General features: G+C 36.9%; 1 long non-coding RNA gene across 1 annotated transcript in view; it reads right to left on the reverse strand.

Annotated features, from left to right (window-relative positions):
* Positions 1-20,462, reverse strand: part of LOC123794829 (uncharacterized) — a 51,435-nt gene extending 30,973 nt beyond the window's left edge. The window contains exons 1-2 of the long non-coding RNA XR_015721673.1: positions 20,235-20,462; positions 16,369-16,460 (exon numbers count right to left, since the gene is read on the reverse strand). This is a non-coding gene — a long non-coding RNA (uncharacterized LOC123794829). The remainder of the gene's footprint in view (positions 1-16,368; positions 16,461-20,234) is intronic.
* Between the last annotated feature and the right edge of the window lie 865 nt (positions 20,463-21,327).

Below are 21,327 nucleotides of genomic sequence, written 5' to 3' on the forward strand. Positions count from 1 at the left end.
AATGTTAGTAGGAAAAGAAAATCATAAAGATCAGAGTGGAAATAAATGGAGACTAAAAAAAAAGTTAAAAAAAAGCATCAACGAAACCAAGAGCTGGTTCTTTGAAAACATAGACAAACTGATAAGCCTTTAGCCAGAATAATCAAGAAAAAGAGAGGACTCTAAATAAAATCAGAAATGAAAGAAAAGTAACAACCAGAACCTCACAAATATAAAGAATTATAAGAGATTACTACAAAAAAAATTATATGCCAAGAAATTGGACAACCTAGACAAAAATGGAAAAATTCCTAGAAACATTCCATCTTCCAAAATGGAATCAGGAAGAAATGGAAAATATGAATAAATAGATCACTAGTAAAAAAAAATTGGTAATAAAAAACATCCCAATGAACAAAAGTCCAGGACTAGATGGCTTCATAGGTGAATTCTACTAAATATTTTAAAAAGAGTTAATATTCATTCTTCTCAAAATAGTCCAAAAAATAGAAGAAGGAAAACTTCCAAATTCATTCTATGAAGCCAGCATTACCCTGATGCCAAAAGCAAAGACACTCAAAAGGAAAAAGAAAAAGGAAAGAAAGAAAACTATAAGCCAGTATTCTTGATAAACACAAATGCAAAAATCCTCAACAAAATATTAGCAAACCAAATTCAAAAATACCTTGAAAGGATCATTTATCACAATCAAGTGGAATTTATTCTGGGGATGAAAGGATGGTTCAATATCTGCAAATCAATCATTGTGATACATCACACTAAAAAATGAAAGACAAAAATATGATGATCTCAATAGATGCAGAAAAGCATTTGACAAAATCCAATATCCATTCATTATAAAGCTCTCAACAAAGTGGGTTTAGAAGAAATGTACCTCAATATAATAAAGGCTGTATATAAAAAAAACCACAGCTAATATCATATTCATATTCTGTGAATATTCAAAACAGCTTTCCCTTTGAGATCAAGACCAACACATGGATGTCTACTCTCACCACCTTTATTCAAGATAGGGCTGCAAGTCCTAGCCATAGCAATGAGACAAGAAAGAAAAGGAATCCAAATTTTTTTTTTAAGATTTTATTTATTTATTTGACAGAGATAGAGACAGCCAGCGAGAGAGGGAACACAAGCAGGGAGAGTGGGAGAGGAAGAAGCAGGCTCATAGCAGAGGAGCCTGATGTGGGGCTCGATCCCATAACGCCGGGATCACGCCCTGAGCCGAAGGCAGACGCTTAACCGCTGTGCCACCCAGGTGCCCCGAAAAGGCATCCAAATTGATAAGGAAGAAGTAAAACTTTCACTATTTGCAGATGACATGATACTATACATGGAAAACCCTAAGCACTCCACAAAAAAACAATTAACAGTAGCAACGAATTCAGTAAAGTTGCAGAACACAAAATCAATATCCAGAAATCTGTTACATTTCTATACACTAATAATGAAACAGCAGAAAGAAAAATTAAGAAAACAATCCCATTTACAACTGCACCAAAAATGATGAAATAGCTAGGAATAAATTTAAACAATAAGGTGAAACACCTGTTTCTAAAACACTGATGAAAGAAATTGCAGACATCCATCACAAACAAATGGAAAAATATTCCATGCTTAAGGACTGAGACAACAAATATTCTTAACATGTTCATATTACTCAAAGAAATCTATGGACTTGTTGCAGTCCCTATCAAAATACCAATAGCATTTTTCAAAGAACTAGAATACTACTAAAATGTTATCAAGCCGCAAAAGACCTCAAATAATCAAAGCAATCTTTATAAAGAACAAAACTGGAGGTATCACAGTCACAGATTTCAAGATATACTACAAAGCTACAGTAATCAAATTAGCATATTGCTGACACAAAAATAGACACATAGATCAATGGAACAGAACAGAGCCCAGAAATAAACCCATGGTTATATGGTCAATTAATCTTTGACAAAGGAGGCAAGAATATACAATGGGAAAAAGATAATCTCTTCAACAAATGGTGCTGGGAAAACAGGACAGCAACATGCAAAAGAATGAAACTAGACCACTTTCTTTTTCCATACACAAAAATAAATTCAAAATGGATTTAAAACTTAATGTGAGACAGACCTGGAGCCATAAAATTCCCAAAAGAAAATATGCACAGTAATCTTGGACATCAGCATTAGCAACATTTTTCAGAGTACATTTTTCTAGATAAACTATTGGGATGTCACTAAAATAAAAAGCCCTTGCACAGTTAAGAAAACCATCAATAAAACAACCTGGCAACTACTGAATGGGAGAAGATATTTGCAAATAATATATTTGATAGGGGTTAATACACAAAATATATAAAGAACATATACAATTGAACATCATAGAACAAATGATCCCATTAAGAAATGAGCAGAGGATCTGAACAGACATTTTTCCAAAGAAAACATTCGGATGGTCAACAGACACATGAAAGGTGATCACTAACCATCAGGGAAATGCAAATCAAAACCACAGTGAGATATCATTTCATGTTAGTTAGAATGGCTAGAATCAAAAAAGACAAGAAATAGCAAGTGTTGGCAAAGATGTGGACAAAAGAGAACCCTCGTGCACTGCTGGTGGAAATGTAAATTGGTGCAACCACTGTGGAAAACAATATGGAGGATCCACAAAAAATTAAAAATAGAATTACCATATGATCCAGTAATACCACTAGTAGGTATTTATACAAAGAAAACACAAACGCTAATGCAGTAAGATTCACATACCCTTATGCTCTTTGCAGGATTATTTACAATAGCCAAGATATGGATGCAACCTAAGTGTTGATAGGTTAATGGGTAAAGAAGATGTGCTATGTATGTATGCAACTGAATATTACTCAACCATAAAAAAGAATGAGATCTTGCCATTTTCCACAACCTGGATAAACCTAAAGGGTATTATGCTAAGTGAAAGAAGTCAGATAGAGAAAGACAAATACTATGGGATTTCATGTATACGTGGAATCTAAAAAAACAGAACAGACAAAAACAGAAACAGACTCAAAAACAGAGAACAAATGTGATTGTTAGAGGGGTGAAGAGTAGGGGGAATGGGTGAAATAGGTGAAGGGAGTTAAGAGGTAAAAGCTTACAGTTATAAAACAATAAGTCACAGGTATTAAAAGCACAGTATAGGGAATATAGTCAATACTGTAATAATGTTATATGACAGATGGTAACTCCATTTATCATGGTGAATGTTGCATATGTATAGAATTATCAGATCACTATGTTGTACACCTGAAACTAATAACATTGTATATCAACTATATTTCAATAATGAAACTTAAAAAAAAGGCAGGAAAAGAAGAAACACTACCCTAAGAAAACTACCCAAAGAAAACTACCCAAAGCCACCTATAGATTCAAGGCAATTCCTATCAAAATTTCAATGGCATTTTACACAGAAGTAGAAAAAACAATCCTTGAATTTGTATGGAATTACAAAAGACCTCAAAAAGCCAAAGTAATCTTGAAAAAGAAGAACAAAGTTGGGGACATCACACTTCCTAATTGGAAACAATACTACAAAGCTACAGTAATCCAATATTCATTCTGGAATAAAAGTAGACAGACCAGTGGAAGAGAATCAAGACCCCAGAAATAAACCCTTGCACATATAGTCAACTAATATTTGACAAGGGAGCCAAGACACTCAATGCGGAAAGAATAGTTTCTTTATGAATGTTGCTGGGAAAAGTGGATAACCACACTCTGAAGAATGAAACTAGACCCCTGTTTTATACCACTCACAAAAATGAACTCCAAATGAATTAAAGACATAAACATAACAACTGAAACAGGAAAACTCCTAGAAGATGATAGGGAGGAAGCTCCTTGATATTGATCTTGACAATGATTTTTTTGAATATGAAACCAAAAGCACAAGCAACAAAAGCAAAAATTAGTAAGTGGGACTACATCAAACTACAAAGTTTCTGCAAGGCAAAAGACCCTATTAACAAAATAAAAAGGCAAACATATGGAATGGGAAGAAATATTTGAAATCATATATCTGATAAGGGGTTAATATCCAAAATACTCAATAGAAAATAATGCAATTTAAAAACTGACAGAGGATTTGAATAAACATTTTTGCAAAAAAGACATACAAAGGGCAATAGGTGCTCAACACCACTAATCATCATAGAAATGCAAATTAAAACCAAATGAGATATCACCTCACACCTGTTAGAATGGCTATCATCAAAAAGACCAGAACTAACAAGTGTTGATGAGGATCTGGAGAAAACGGAGCTCCTGTGCACTATTGGTGTGAATTTAAATTCTTGCAATCACTATGGAAAACAGTATGGAAGTTTCTCCAAAATTAAAAATAGAACTACAATATGGTCCAGGAACCCAACTTCTGGATATACATCCAAAAAATATTAAAACAGAATCTCAAAGAGCTATCTGCATTGCCATGTTCATTGCAGCATTTTTTACAATAGCCAAGATATGGAAACAATCTTTGTTTGTCTACAGATGAATGGATAAAGAGAATGTGATATATAAATACAATGGACTATTACTCAGCCATGAAAAAAGAAATCCTATCATTTGTAACAACTTGGATGAACCTTGAGAACATTATGTTAAGTGAAATAATTCAGACAGAGAAAGATAAATACCATATGATATCACTTATCTATGGAACCTAAAAAAAACCCCACTTTGGAAACAGTAAAATGATGGTTATTAGGGGCTGGAGATGGGGGATATGGGGAGATGTTAGTCAAAGAATACACACTTCCTGTCATCAGATGAATAAATTCTAGAGATCTAATGTACAGCATGGTGACTAGAATTAATAATACTCTAGTATATACTTGAGAGTTGTAAAGAAAATAGATCTTAAATGTTCTCACCACAAAAAAGAGATGGTAATTACGTTAACATGATGGGGGTGTTACCAAATACTATGGTGGTAATCGTTTTGCAATATATTGGTATATCAAATCACCACATTGTATACTTTAAACTTACACAATGTTATATGTCAATTATATTTCAATACAGCTAGAAAAAAGATGTTTCTAGAGGTCAGCTGGGAAGATGGCAAAGTAGGAGGAGCCTAAGCTCACATCCTCCCCCAAATACAACTAGATAACATCCATTCCAGCATAAATAACCCAGAAAATGACCCAAACACTGATGAACAAACGCTCCAACTAAAGGAAGGAAAGAGGCCACACTGAAGAAAGTGGGAAGGGCAAAGACATGGCCACAGTCCATCTGCAGTGGGGAGGGAACCCATGGCACCAAGAAGGGCAGAAAACAAACTTTTACACTGATGAGACCGTGAATGGGGAGGAGGAATCTCCATCATACTTGCCTTTGAAAGTGAAAGGGGCTGAATTTCATGAATTCTCCAAACCAGTGGGATCTAAAGCTTGAAATTTTAAAAATCAGTGGGCTCAGCTCCGGAAGGGCCCTGAGGTTTTAGGAAGTGGAGTCCCCACCCTTAAAGAGAAAGCATGACAAACAAACTATGCAGATACGACATAGAACTAGCAGTTTGAAAACACTCTGGGGGCAGATGTGAGGGACAGTGATTTGCTCATCTCAGAGCATAGCCCAGAGAAACAGGGATCATGGGGAGACCCCTCCAGGAACAAAGGAACTAGCAGGTGCCATTTCCCTCCCCCATTTCCCCAGCATAAACAATGGCTACCTGTGGGAACCAGCATAGCTCTAACACTCCTCACCTAACTTGCTTGCACCAAGACTCTCCCCCCCACCCCATGCTTCCCAGTCATGCTTGCCTCAGTCCTGGTATTGTGCACCTATTCCCCGAAGACCTGAGCGAACCCTGCCAAGACCCCCATGTTTTGAGGGACCTCAGTTTCAGCAGTGGCGGGTCTTGTTTCACCATCAGACCACTGCACACCTTGCTGTCCACAATAGGCAAAGACAGCCTCTGCAGACAACTGGATGGACTGAAGGAAAAAGAGGCCAAGACTCAGTAGCAGAGCATACACAGCACACAAAGGAAATACTCCCTGAAGCACCAGGCCTATGGGAACAGGGGACACTGCACTGTAGGGCACTACAGGACCTCTTATTCATAAGGCTATTACCATTAAAAACAAGAGAAGTGGCTAACTTTCCTAATACAGAGAAATAGACACAGAAATTCAGACAAAATGAGGAGACAGAGGAATATGTCCCAAATGAAATAACAGGACCAAACCATAGCAAGAGACCAAAGCAAAATGTATATAAGTAATATGCATGATAGAGAATATAAAATAATTATATTCACTGGATGAAGATACTCACTGGATTTAAGAAAAGAGTGGAGGAACTCAGAGAGATCCTAACGCAGATTTTTTAAAAAGTACCAATCAGAGATCAAGAACACAATAAATAAAATTAAAAATATACTTGCTAGAATAAATGGCAGGCTAGATGAAGCAGAGGGACAAATTAATGACCTAGAAGACAGAGTAATGGAAAGTAACCAAGCTGAGCAAAGGAGAGGGAAAAAAATTATGCAAATTGAAATTAGTCTAGGGAACTCAGTGAGTCCATCAAGTGTAATGTCTGCATTATAGAGATCTGAGAAGAAAAGAGAGATAAGGAGGCAAAAAATGTATTTGAAGAAATAATAGCTGAAAACTTACATAATCAGGAGAAGAAAACAGATAACCAAATCCAGGAGGCACAGAGAGCCCCCACTGCCCTCCCCGCCACCCCGCAGAAATTCAACTCAAGGAGTTCCACAGCAAGACACACAGTAATTAAAATGGCAAAAAATAGTGATGAAGAAAAAACATTTAAAGCAGCAAGAGAAAAGAAGACAGCTACATACAAAGGAAACACCATAAGGCTATAAGAAATTTTTCAGGAGAAATCTTGCCAGCCAGAAGGGAGAGGATGATATATTCAAAGTGCTGGGACAGAAAAATCTGTAGTCAAGAATACCCTATCCAGCAAGGCTGTCATTCAGAATAGAAGGAGAGATAAAAGAGTTTCTCACATAAACAAAAACTAAAGGAGTTCATAACCAGTAAGCCAGTCCTACCAGAAATAGTAAAGAGAACTGAGTGAAAAGTGAATAAATGAGAGTATGAAAAGTAAAAAACACAAAAGCAACAAATATTTCTGTAAAAATCAGTCAAGGGATTCATAACATAAAAGGATGTAAAATATGATACTATATATCTAAAACGTAGGAGGAAAAAGAATAAAGAATGGATTTAAACTTAAGTGACCATCAACTTTATATAAACTGCTATATGCAGAAGATGTTACATACAAACCTAATGGTAACCACAAATCAAAAACCAGCAGTAAATATTCAAAGAATAAAGAGAAAGGAATCCAAGTATATCACTAAAGAAAGCCAACACCCATGAAAGAGAGCAAGAGAAGAAAGGATCAGAGAAAATCTATAGAAACAACCACAAAACAAATAACAAAATAGCTACAAATACATATTCATGAGTAATTACTCTGAAAGTAAATGGACTAAATGCTCCAATCAAAAGACACAGAGTGACAGAGTGGATAAAAAACCAAGATCCATCTATATGCTGTCTATAAGGGACTAATTTTAGACCTAAATATACCTGCAGATTGAAAGTGAAGGGATGGAAAACAATTATCATGGAAATGGATGCCAAAAGAAAGCCAGAGTCGCAATATTTACATCAGATATAAACTTTAAAACAAAGATTGTAACAAGAGACAAAGAAGGACACTATACAATAATAAAAGGCACAATACAACAAGAGAATATAACAATTATAAATATTTATACATCCAACATGGGAGCACCCAAATACATAAAACAGGTAATAAAAAACATAAAAGAAATGATTGACAGTATTACAGCAATAGTAGGGGACTTCAATACCCCACTTACACTGATGGACAGATCATCCAAACAGAAAATCAACAAGGAAACAATGGCTTTGAATGACACACTGGACCAGATGGATTTAAAAGACATATTCAGAATATTCCACCCTAAAACAGCAGAATACACATTCTTTTCAAGTGCACACGGAACATTTTCCCGAGTAGATCACATGTTAGGCCACAAAACAAGTCTCAACAAATTAAAAATATTAAAATCATACCATGCATTTTTTTTTACCACAACATTATGAAACCAGAAATCAACCACAGGAAATAATCTGGAAAGATGACAAACACATAGAGGTTAAATAACACACTATTAAACAATGAATGGGTCAAACAAGATATCAAAGAAGTAATAAAAAATCACATGAAAACAAATGAAAATGGAAACACAATGGCCCAAGATCTTTGGGATGCAGCAAAAGCAGTTCTAAGAAGGGAACTTTATAGTAATACAAGCTTACCTCCAGAGGAAAGAAAAATCCCAAACAAATTAACCTTACACCTAAATGAGCTAGAAAATTAACAACAAAACCCAAATCCAGCAAAAAGAAGGAAATATAAAGATTAGAGCAGAAATAAATGATATAGAAACAAACAAAGAAACAAACAAAACCCCCAAAAGAATAGATCAATGAAACCAGGAGCTGGTTCTTAAAAAGATCAACAAAATTGATAAACCTCTAGCAAGACTCATTAAAAAAGAGAGAAAGAGAGAGGACCTAAATAAACAAAATTACTAATGAGAGAGGAGAAATAACAACCAACTCCACAGAAATACAAACAATTATAAGAGAAAACTATGAAAAACTGTATGCCAACAAACTGGGCACCTTAAAAGAAATGGATAAATTTGCAGAAATCCATAAACTACCAAAATTAAACCAGGAAGAAATAGAAATTTGAACAGAGCAATCACCAGCAATGAAATTGAATCAATAATAAAAAAAAACTCTGAAAACACAAATGTCCAGGACCAGATAGCTTCACAGGAAAATTCTACAAAACATTTAAAGAAAAGTTAATACCTACTCTTCTCAAATTATTCCAAAAAACAGAAGAGGAGGGAAAGATTCCAAATTCATTCTATGAGGCCAGTATCACACTGATACCAAAACCAGATAAAGACATCACAAAAAAAGGGGAACTACAGGCCAATCTCTCTCATGAATATAGAGGGAAAAATCCTCAACAAAATATTAGTAACTCAAATCCAACAAATCCCACAATCACATGGGATTTATTCCAGGGATGCTAGGGCAGTTCAATATTCACAAATCAAGTAACATGATAGGTCACATCGATAAAAGAAAGGATAAAAACCACCTGATCATTTCAACAGATGCAGAAAAACATTTGACAAAGTACAACATCAATTCATGATAAAACCCCTATGCAAAGTAGATCTAGAGGGAATATATCTTAACATACTGAAGGCCTTGTATGAAAAACCTACAGCCAACATCATAACTAAATGATAAAAACAAAACCAAAAAAACACAGAGCTTTTCCCCTAAGGTCAGGAATAAGACAAGGATGTTCGCTCTCAACACTTTTTTATTCAACATAGTACTGGTAGTCCTAGCCATGGCAATCAGACAACAAAAAGAAATAAAAGGCATCCAAATCAGTAAAGAAGTAAAACTTTCACTATTTGCGGATGACATGATACTATACATGGAAAACCCTAAAGACTCCACCAAAAAACAATTAACAGTTTGAAACCAAAACAATTAACAGCAATGAATTCAGTAAAGTTGCAGGACACAAAATCAATATCCAGAAACCTGTTGCATTTTTATACAGTAAAAATGAAGCAGCAGAAAGAGAAATTAAGAAAACAATCACATTTACAATTGCACCAAAAACAATAAAATACCTAGGAATAAACTTAACCTATGAGATGAAAGACCTTTATTCTGAAACTATAAAACACTGATGAAAGAAATTGAAGACATCACAAACAAATGGAAAAATATTCCAAGCTGAAAGATTGAGACAACAAATATTAATATGTTCATATTACTCAAAGCAATCTACAGATTTGATGCAGTCCCTATCAAAATACCAGTAGCACATTTCAAACAACTAGAATAATACTAAAACATTATCAAGCCACAGAAGACCTCGAATAATCAATCTTTATAAAGAACAAAGCTGGAGGTATCACAGTCACAGATTTCAAGATCTACTACAAAGCTACAGTAATCAAATTAGTGTATTACTGGCACAAAAATAAGCACATAGATCAATGAAACAGAATACAAAGCCCAGAAATAAACCCATGATTATATGGTCAATTAATTTTTGACAAAGGAGGCAAGAATATACAAATGGTAAAAAGATAATCTCTTCAACAAATGGTGCTGGGAAAACAGGACAGCAATATGCATAAGAATGAAATTGGACCACTTTCTTACACCACATACAAATCTAAACTCAAAATGTATTAAAAACCTAAATGTGAGACCTGAAACCATAAAAATCCTACTAGAGGTCACAATTTCTGTGACAGCAACCATAGCAACATTTTCCTAGCTAGATCTCCTGAGGCAAGGGGAAACAAAGCAAAAGTAAACTACGTGACTACATCAAAATAAAAAGCTCCTGGAAAGCAAAAGAAACAATCAACAAAACAAGAAGACAACCTATTGAATTGGAGAAGATATTTGCAAATGACATATCTAATACAGGGTTACTATCCAAAATATATGAAGAACTTATACAACTCAAAAAAACCCACAAATAATCGAAACAAAAAATGAGCAGAACACATGAACAGACATTTCTCCAAAGAAGACATACACATGGCTAACAGACACATGAAAAGATGCTCAACATCACTCATCATCAGGGAAATGCAAATCAAAACCCCAAGGAGAAATCACTTCACACCTGCCAGAATGATTAAAATTAAAAATACAAGAAACAATAAGTGTTGGTGAGGATGTAGAGAAAAGGGAACCTTCTTGTATTGTCCATAGGAATGCAAACTGGTGCAGCTACTGTAGAAAATAGTATGGAGGTTTGTCCAAAAAATTAAAAATAGAATTACCATATGGTCCAGTAATTTCACTACTGGGTATTTAATGAAAGAAAATGAAAACACTAATCTGAATAGATATATGCACCTCTATGTTTATTGCAGCATTATTTACAATAGCCAAATTATGGAATCAACACAAGTGTCCAGTGATAGATGAATGGATAAAGAATATGTACACACACACACACGCACACACAAATGGAATATTACTCAGCTGTAATAAAGAATGAAATCTTGCCATTTGCAAGAACATGGATGGATCTAGAGGTTATAATCCTAAGTGAAATAAGTCAGAAAAAGACAAGTACCATATGATTTCACTCATATGAGGAATTTAAGAAATAAAACAAAGAAAAGAAGACAAACAAAAAACCAGACTCTTAAATATAGAGAACAAGCTGGTGGTTAACAGAGGGGAGGTGGGTGAGGGGATGGGTGAAATTGGTGAAGAGAATCAAGAATATACTTATCATAATGAGCACTGAGTAATGTCTAGAATCATTGAATTGTCATATTATACACCTAAAACCAATATAATATCATATGTTAACTATACTGTAAGGAATAAAAAGAGTGGAAGATAGCAAACCAATATCTAGCTGAAAGAAAGAAATAATAAAGATTAGAATAGAGATAAACAAAATAGAGACCTAAAAAACTAATGGAGAAAAATCAATGAAACCAAGAATTGATTGTTCAAAAAGATCAAAAAAATTGACAAAACTTTAGCTAGAGTGACTAAAAAAAATAGAAAGTCCTCAAAAACTAATATCAGAAATGACAAAGGGAGTATTACAGTAGATTTTACAGAAATAAAAAGGATTATAAGAGAATACTATGAACAATTGTACATCAAGTTCAATATCTCAGATAAAGTGGACAAATTCCTAGAAACACACAAAACAATTAACAATTCTCCTCAAACTCTTCCAAAAAAAATGAAGAGGAGGGAGTACTTCTAAACTCATTCTATGCATTACACCGATACCAAATCTCAACAAAGACTACTACAAGAAAATTGCAGACAATACCCCTGATGAATATTGCTGTTAAAATCTTCAAGAAAAATACTAGCAGACAGAATTTAACAGCACATTAAGAGGATTATATACCATGACCCAGTGGGATTTATTCCTGGAATGCAAGGATGGTTCAACAAACAAATATTAATCAATGTAATATACCACATTAATAGAAGGGGGGTGAGAGGAACCTATGATTTTCTCAATTGATGCAGAAAAGGCATTTGATGAAATTTAACACCTCCTTATTATATATAAACACTCAAAAAACTAGCACTATTAGGTAACTACCTCAACATAAAAAAGACAATATTCTGAAAAGCTTAGCTGAGCTAACACATTTAATGGTAAAAGACTGAGAGCTTTCCCTTTAAGATCAGGAATTAGACAAGTGTGTCTATTTTCATTACTTTCATTTAACAAAGTACTAGAAATCCTAGCCAGAGCAATTAGGCAAAAAATAGAAATAAAGAGTGTCCAAATTAGAAAGAAAGTAGAAAAATTATCTCTGTTCACAAATAATATGATTTTGTATGTAGAAAACCCTAAAGATTCCACACACAAAAATATTAGGATATGTATTTAGCAAGGTTAAAGGATACAAAATCAACACACAAAAATCAGTTGCTTTTTTTATGCATCAACAATGAAAAATCTGAAATGGTAATTAAGAAAATTCCATTTGCAGTAGCATCAAAACAAGAACATACTTGGAAATCAATTTATCTAAGGGGTAAAAGACTTGTACACCGAAATCCAGATATTACTGAAAAAATTTAAAGAGAACATCAATAATGGAAAGACATCCTGTGCTCATGGATTCAAAGACTTAATATTGGTAAAATGTCAATACTACTCAAAACAATCTCCAGAATCCATGTGATCTCTATCAAAATCCCAGTGACTTTTTCACAGAATTAGGAAAATCCATCCTAAAATTCATATGGAATCCCAAGGAACCATAATGGCCAAAACAATCTTGAAAAAGAACAAAGTTAGAGGTTTCATACTTCTTGATTTTAAAGGTACGGTAACCAGTGTGGTACTGGCAAAGAGACATATTAAAATCTACTTACATCCTGTATGTAATAATTCAATATCAAAAGGTCTTGGGTATCTAATTTTGCTTTTATTGTATCTGCTAACATTGTCATACATACTGGTTTTCCTATGTGTTTTGAAATTTTGACCTGTGAAGTCTTATTTGGGGTTTAATCTATAAGAATCCTGCAGAGCCTGAGTAAGGAGGCAAGCCTCCGTGGGGAATGTGCACTTGCTTTTGCCACATGTCCTGCGGTCCTCTCAAACAAGAACCACTTTAACTCCTCAGACTAGGGTTTCCTAGACATTCAGGTGGTCTAAAATTCAAACCCCAAACCCACACATGGGAAGGCCTTGATTACTTTTTTTTTTTTTCAGTCTGGAGTTTAGGCCCTGATAAGCAAGTGTCATTTTCATTTCTTTTTACCAGCAGGTGGATTTTTTTTTCAAGTTCATTCCTTCCTTCAGAATGTATTTCTGAGGTACTGGCTGTGGAGGGGTCTCAAAGTTCCAATTCCCCATCCTGAATGCTCTAAAACCTCATCTTGTAGCTACTATTCAACTATTAAAACGAAAGCCTGGTGATTATTAGAATTGACAGATGCTCCCTGGGAAGTCAGTGCTTCAGGAAGAACTTCAGGATGAACCACACAGGTTTGCAGCTCCCTCTTTGTTTTTGGCCCCTGGAGATTTCTCTAATATTCTTATCATTTCAGCTATGTGTTTAAAGATGTTTGTCATATTTAATCTAGCATTCCTAGGATTTTGTATTGGATGGATTTTCAGGGTATTTAACATATTACCGTGTGTTACTGTTATAATAAGAAAAAAATGAGTTTTTTTCTTCTTAAATGAAAATGAAAACATGGAGAAGTCTTAGATCAGGGTCCACTATTATAAGATCTTTATGTTATCCTATAAACTCCCATATTCACTTCTGTTAGGTCTTGTTTCCAGGCTGCTTTAGAAGCAAGCTGTTTAAAATGCAATGGACATGGGCCCACAAGGACACTGCCACTGAAGGGTGAATGGTGGGGCAGATGGAAACTCCATCTTGGTTGGTGTCTAGACTTGAAAAAAGAAGACCCCCATGGACTACAATGAAGTATGGCAGATGTGAGAAGAGAAAAAAAACAAAACAAAACAAACAACAACAACAAAAACCCAGGCTGAGTCCTTAAGGTTTATAATCAGAAAATACAAGAAACTCATCAAAGGCTGACATGGGGCACAGGGACTCATGAGTTGAAAATACATAAATATTCAGGCAACAGGGGAAACTTCTCTAGCACCCCTAAATCAGGTTACTCTTACCTTGCCTATTTATCAAGTATATTTATCCAGGTCACCTCCAAGGTTTAGTAAGGACTACATCCTTGTCTGAATATTTGTTTTCTGATATCTTCAGGCAAGGAAACAACTCGTGGAGAATTGAAGTAGTAGGCACTGAAGCCTGTTGTCTGTCCATCCCTCAGCCAGGACTGAACCTCAGGCTTGCTAGCTTTAGCTTCTGTCCCTTTGACTTCTCCTCTGTCCCCACAGCTCTCTTCTGCCATCACTGAGGAAATACGTTCATGATGTAACGTGACGTGACAAAAAACTTTCCAGAGGTGAGAGCATTTTGGAGGACAGTTGTGGACTTTCTGAGTGTCTCCCAGATTTTGAAGGGAGTAGTACAACTCTCTCTAAAAGAGGGACACAAATGCTGGGCATATGCAGGTCAGCATAACTTTTCTAAATTCATGAAATTAATTTGCTTTTAGGAAAATGAAAGGACAGAAAAATCAAAGCAAAAATTTCTTTAACCAAGGCTTTAGCAAACTATGGGTCATTAGCCAAATCTGGCTAGCCACTGGCTTTTATAAATAAAGTTTTATTGGAACACAACCACAGTCATTTGTTTATGTATTATCTATGGCTGCTTCATACTACAATGACAGAGAAGTTATAACAGAAACCATGTGACTTGGAAGCCTAAAATACATTTTTCACAGAAACCAGTTTGCTGCCCCCTGTCTAAATTCACTATTCAGGCTTCTTACCTAGTTACGATCCAATGTGGCCAAAGGTAATGAAGATGTCTCAAAGGAAGTTTCTTCAGTATTTTGCTAGAGACATCCCAGCCTTTATTTTTTCCTGGCCTCCACAGTATTGCCCTTTTCCTCACTATATCTGTAGATATGGTTTTCCCACTTTTAAAAGAGAATACATGTAGAACCCTCTTCACTGGATTACTGTGAGAATTAAAGGAGAGGGGGTAAAGAGCTCCATGTAGCACTTGACACTTTGGAAACATTCAGTAAATGGTGGCTATGGATTCAAATCCATCCATTCATTTAGCACATATTTATTGAGCTTGTTATGAATTGAATTGTGTCCTCTTCTGAAATCCATATTTTGAATTATTAACCCCCATCCCTCAGAAGATGACCTTGGAGATAGGTATTTTTTTACAAGGGTAATCACACTAAAATGAGGTCATTAGGGTGGACCCTAATCTCATATGACTGGTGTCCTTATAAGAAGAAATGTAGATACAGACACTTATAAAGGGAAGACAATATGAAGACACAGGGAGAAAATGGCCATCTACAAGCCAAGGAGAGAGGCCTGGAGCAGCTCTTTCCCTTACAGCCCTCAGAAGGAACCAACCCTGCTGACGCTTTAATCTTGGACTTCTAGCTTTCAGAACTAGAAGACAATAAATTTCTATTGTTTGAGTGCTGTGGACTGAATATGTACCCCCAAATTCGGATGTTGAAACCCAGTCCCTAGTGTGATGGCATTTGGAGATAGGGTCTTTGGGAGATAATTAGATCCTAAGAGTAAAGCCTCCACGGTGGTATTAGTGCCCTTATAAGAAGAGACACAAAATAATTTGCTTCCTTTCTTTCTCCCTGCCACATGAGGACACAACAAGACGGTGTCTATCTGCAAACCAGGAAGAGGGTTCTCACCAGGAATTAAATCAATGGGCATCTTGATACTGGATTTTCCAGCCACCAGAGTTGTGAGAAATACATTTTGGTAATGTATGTCACCCAGTCTATGGTATTTTTGTTACAGCAGCCTGAAGGAAGACATTGGGCCACCTGGTCTTTGACACTTAAAGTTATAGCAGCCATAGAAAGTGAATATAGATTTCAGTACGAAAAACAGACAGACAGTTACAGTAAACGAAGAGGTGCTACTTTGGATTCGTAACTCTTCTCTTTGAGATATTTGTATTGTGACCTCAATAGCTACCAGAAGCAAACCATATGAAAATCTGGGGAAAACTCTTTCAAGCTGGTGAAATAAGTGCAAAGGCCCTGGGGCAGGAGTGAGCTTATTGTTACAGAGCCTACGTCTTCTACCTTTTTCTTACCTTGAACATGGATGATATAGATGTGATGTCTGGAACTTTAAAAACCATCTCAGGACCATGAGGTGGTAGGCATAAGGTCAAACACCAACATACTAAGGATGGGAGAGAAAAAAAAAAAGAATCTGATTACTTCATGGAATCATTGAATAGCTACACCAATACCACCAACTGTCTACTCAGGATTTCTTGTTCTTTGAGGAAAATTAATCCCTTTTTGTTTAAGACATCATTAATTAGTTTTTCCATTACTTAGAGCCAAGAATTTTCTTAACAGATGTAACGTTGTACAATGTGGTAAGGATTACTAAACTTTGAAGGTTTTTAATCTGAGGAATGACAAAGTTCTGATTTAAGTTTTTAAAAGAACATTCTGTGAAATGAAGAATTGTAGAAAACATTGTCATGGAATTCAGAAATAGATTGCTTAAGGCTTTGTATGCTATGATGAGCCCAAATTTTATTCTAAATATAACAGGAAGCTATTATAAGAAATGCCAAAACTTCTTTGTATTTTTTAGAGGATCTCTTTGGTTGTAGAGTTAGGAGGTCAATTAAAAGGTAATTACAGTAGCCAGGAAAAATATGATGCTGATTGACAAGGGTGATATCAGTAAAGATGGATAAAATTGGAGGGAAAGAACACTGACTACTACTAGAAGGAGAGAAACCTGTTAGCTATAATAATCATCAGGGGGAAGGATAAGGTAGCCCAATGGACTGGGAAACATTTGGGTGTAGTCTTGAATGGACTTGCTGATGAATTGAACATGCGATGAAGAGAGGGCAAGACAGGAGTTAAGAACATTTTTTGCCTGAGCAATACGCGGATGGAGATGATATTGTTTAGGAGAGGTAGGTATAAAATTAAGAGTTCTGTTTTCATCACATATAAGTTTCAGATTTTAATATGGAGGAGGAGGAGAGGGCTCAGAAGGAACTATCATGAGAAAGGAAAGCTACAATTGTGTGTTACCGTGGAAAGCAAGAGAAATGTTTCAGGCAGGAGGCAGGGGTCATCCATTTCAAATGCTAACAGGTCAAGAAAGGGAAAAAAAGAGGAAATTTGGATTTGTCAAAGTGATAAACCTTGAAAACACAGTTTCAGTGGATTTAATGTCAGAAGTCCCATTCAAGTCGGGTGTAAAAATCATTAGCCATAAAAAGGAAGAGACGGTGATCACAAACAATTATAATGGGGGGAGCTGGGCAAAACACCTGTACTTCCCTGGAGGACTACATTCTTTCCACTGGCTTTTTTTTTTTTTTTAAGGTTTTTTCCCTGCTGTTTCCCTTTGCGCTACGTGGTCCTCCGTGGTAGGGTCCAAAGCCCAGTGAGAAGCGGTCTGGGAGCCGTGGGTGTGGTGGCCCAGGACAAGGAACACACACTGTTGTTCCTCTTGCTGCTTTTCTAATTGCACACCAGCGCTGAACGTTATCTGATCACAGTCAAAAATTCGGAATTTTCTGACTCTATTGTATGTCAAATCTTCAGCCTAGCATCACCTTCGTTTCATTCTTTAATTTACTTAGTTTCTCAAAAGCAGCAAAGAACGAGTTGTATTTGTGTCAGTTTATTTTAATGTATAATGAGTGATTCAAATGATTGCACATCGCACATTCAAATGTTGTTGAATGTGTAATCATTTAAATGAGCACAGGTGCCACGCTCCCGTGTGCGCCTGGAAAAACCGCCCTCTGAGCTTCATGTGGAAAGATGATGATGTACTTGGCTGTACGAAGCTCGTATCTTAATTTCTTTTTAATTTTGTTCTTCCTCAACTGCTTTGTTTTTTCCAGCCAGTAAAACAGGCTGAGCCCTGGGAGTTGGCGGGTAGATATCTGGCCCACCAGCTAACCTGAAACCATTCTCAAACACACACGAAACAGCAAGCTTGCAACTGTACAGCAGATTTTTAACTTGGGGGGGGGTTGAAAATTCTTTAATCTGTGCACTTTAAAATGGCGTTTTCAGGAAGGTATGAAACCCTGGAAACAAGGATGAAGGAAATTAAATTATCCTCTCGGATGACGCTCCCGTGAGGTCGGAATAATGGCACTATAAGTTCTTTTATGTCACTCCTGACAGTTTCGTATCAATCCTCCAAGGCAAGCTAATGTAATCAGCTCTGGCACGTTCTACTGTCGTGCCGACTGCTATGGCGTTCCTAACACGACTGCGTTATTTCGTAATTAACTTACCTTTTCTTTTCCAGATAGGAACTACACCTAGTAAAATGAAGGCGCCTGGAGTTTCTCTGAATACGCCCCTGAACTGTTCATACACACCCACCACTAAATCACAGTCGAAGCTCAGACGTAGGACACAATTCATTCTTACTCCCTAACCTGTTCCAGTCACTATGGGGAAGTCAGGGGTCTTTGTACGTGACCATCACTAAGTATCGTCACAGACATTCTTCACCACTAGTCACTCGTTCCACCTGAATATGTGTTAAGAATCAGCTGAGAAACCAGGGCTTCTGAAAATGAGGTATGTGGACCACTGTCACTGGACTCACCTGAAGGGCTTATTAAAAAGTATTGATTCCTGCTTGCTACCCCCAGAGATGATTGGAGGGAGCTGTGGCATCTGCATTTTTAATAGGCACTCCAAGGGTATGTATGCCCTCTCATGCTTAGAAGCCAATGAATTAAACTATTTTTCTATGAGCTGTTTTTCGTATAGTTACCACTTGCTTGCCATTTAGACATTTCCAGTGTGTGTGTGTGTGTGTGTGTGAGTAATACTGGATCCTATGACATCACAATTAGGATGGGTCACTAGGTGCCCAGCCAACACCCTCTTTCTTGGCAATGCTGCTTTTGTAGACTCTGAAAAAGTAAGTCATGCATTTAGTGGTCATGGTGCCATCACACTCATCAAAACTGATTAGACATGGGCTGGACAGCTGACCCAAGCGGAGTCAATTAGAGCCTGTGTCTTAATTTAAACTGAGATCGCAGACTGTAGTAATTAGTGGTACTCCCTGGAACTGGAGAGTCACGTAGACCCTCAAGGCTGGGACTTTGGGAACTGCGTAGATGAGCACACTCAGAGAACCCGATCACAGTAAAAAGCAGAGGGTAAAGCAGCTGTCTCAAAAGAGGTAGAAATGAAATACACTGTGGAAAGAGAGAGGAGCAAAGCACGGGCAAGAGAGAGAGGACCAAGAATGGCAATCCTGGTTCCTGAAGACTTCCCAGCTTATAATTCCGACCTCTCACAATATTCAGCTCTACTTCCAGTTCTTCCATTCCACTTACTTAACCTGATGTTTGTTGGCTGCTCTTTAACCAAATAGCCCCCTGAATTCAACAGGGAGTTTTTGCTTTTCAGTATCCGTGATGAACTAAAAGTTCCTAGTCTATTACCAGGACCTTCCTGCTAAATTAGTAAAAAAAAAGAAAAAAAAAAACAACCAAACAAAAAAACAAAGTAAACTCTCCTGTTTTTCCCCTTGGAAACTGCTCTTTTATGCTGCTAGGCAGAGTACAATTAAAGGCACAAAGCAGAATGCTGAATACGTGGGTTGCAAGGCCACTAGCCAGAGTAGCTGTCTTTCGTTGTTCCCAGCCCTGCCTTTGGAAAAGTTGAGGGAAAAGCTGGCAGGAAAAAGTCCAGTTGCCTTCAAGGGTCATCTATCTGCTTCTAAGCCAACAAACACATCCATATCTTGAAACCCTGTAGCTGAGATCAACTAAAAACAAACCAAAAAGAAAAAAAGAAAAAAGAAGCCCCACAAAACTCTGAAATCTTTGCTTAAAAAATAAACAAAGGGAAAAAGCTGCCAACGTTGACAGCGGCCAACACCTGGCTGGCTGGCTTGCTAATGCAGGGCTGGGAACTCAGGCTTCTGTCCACTTACTGTGGTCATTAAGCAGAGAAGAGTTCTCACTGCCCCTCCAGAAGCAGACTCCGGCGATTGGTAGAAAGGTCTGAGAAGAGTGGCACTCTGCTCTCCCCCATCCACTCTGCTTTTATTCCCCTCTTCCAGTCCTCACTCCACTCCCCTGGCAGCTGTTCCAGAAAAGGGAGCCGGGAGCAGGAGGGCCCCAGGCTGGTCTGTGTAAGAACAGGCTGTGCCAGGTTTTCGGCTGCAATTAATTTTCCAGATAAGCTCTAAACCTCCGAAATGCATTTGAAATTGAAATGCTGATACAGTCATCAACCACCACAGTACACAGCCATAAATCTTGAGTACAGATAGTTGTTCGTGGGTAATAATGAAGTACAATATACGTTTAATTAGTGTGAGATTTAGGAAATGTGCAGCGTAATAAAACAATATTCTAATTAGGATTGAGGAAACTTGTTTGAATACCATTTATGCAGTACCATCAACGGAGTTCTTATAAAATACACTGAAATCTGCTTTAAGAGGCCCCCCGCCAAAAAAAAAAAATCCAAACAGAAAAGACAAGATCTTAGGCTGTTGAATATTAGTCCCAGGGACAGCACCAGATTAAAACCAAATGCTTGGTGGAGGTGGAGTGATGAGCTGAGGGGAAAAAAATGGAATCCCCACATGAAAGCCTCAGCTTGACTGTTAGTAAAAGTCCAGCCTGTCCTCACACCTTATTTTCCTGTGAATTTATGCTCTAACTTCCCTGATTTCCTGTTCAAAACCCATCATCTATTGCCTGGGAATGTCACCTGTAGCCACGTCCAAGGATGCTGTGATTGTTAATGAAGAGTTTCACGAGAGTCCCCGAATCCTGCCTGCAAAGGAGGCAGTAACATAAACCGTCTGTGAAAGAACAGCCTATGGGAGAAAAGCACTGGGTCAGGAAATTTAGATTCTAATCCCAGCCTTGACTGTAAAGTTCTGTGTGACCTTGAGAAAGTCAGTTAACACCTCTGTGGTTCAATCTACTTACGAAAACTGAGGCTAGCTGGGTTTCATCTGGGCAATATTTTATAGATATCAGATAATTTCTACATTATAATGAATGCAAGTA

Source organism: Ursus americanus, chromosome 25 (genome assembly GCF_024610735.1).
Source record: "Ursus americanus isolate L20-20 chromosome 25, mUrsAme1.1.p, whole genome shotgun sequence".
Taxonomy (NCBI): Eukaryota; Metazoa; Chordata; class Mammalia; order Carnivora; family Ursidae; genus Ursus; species Ursus americanus.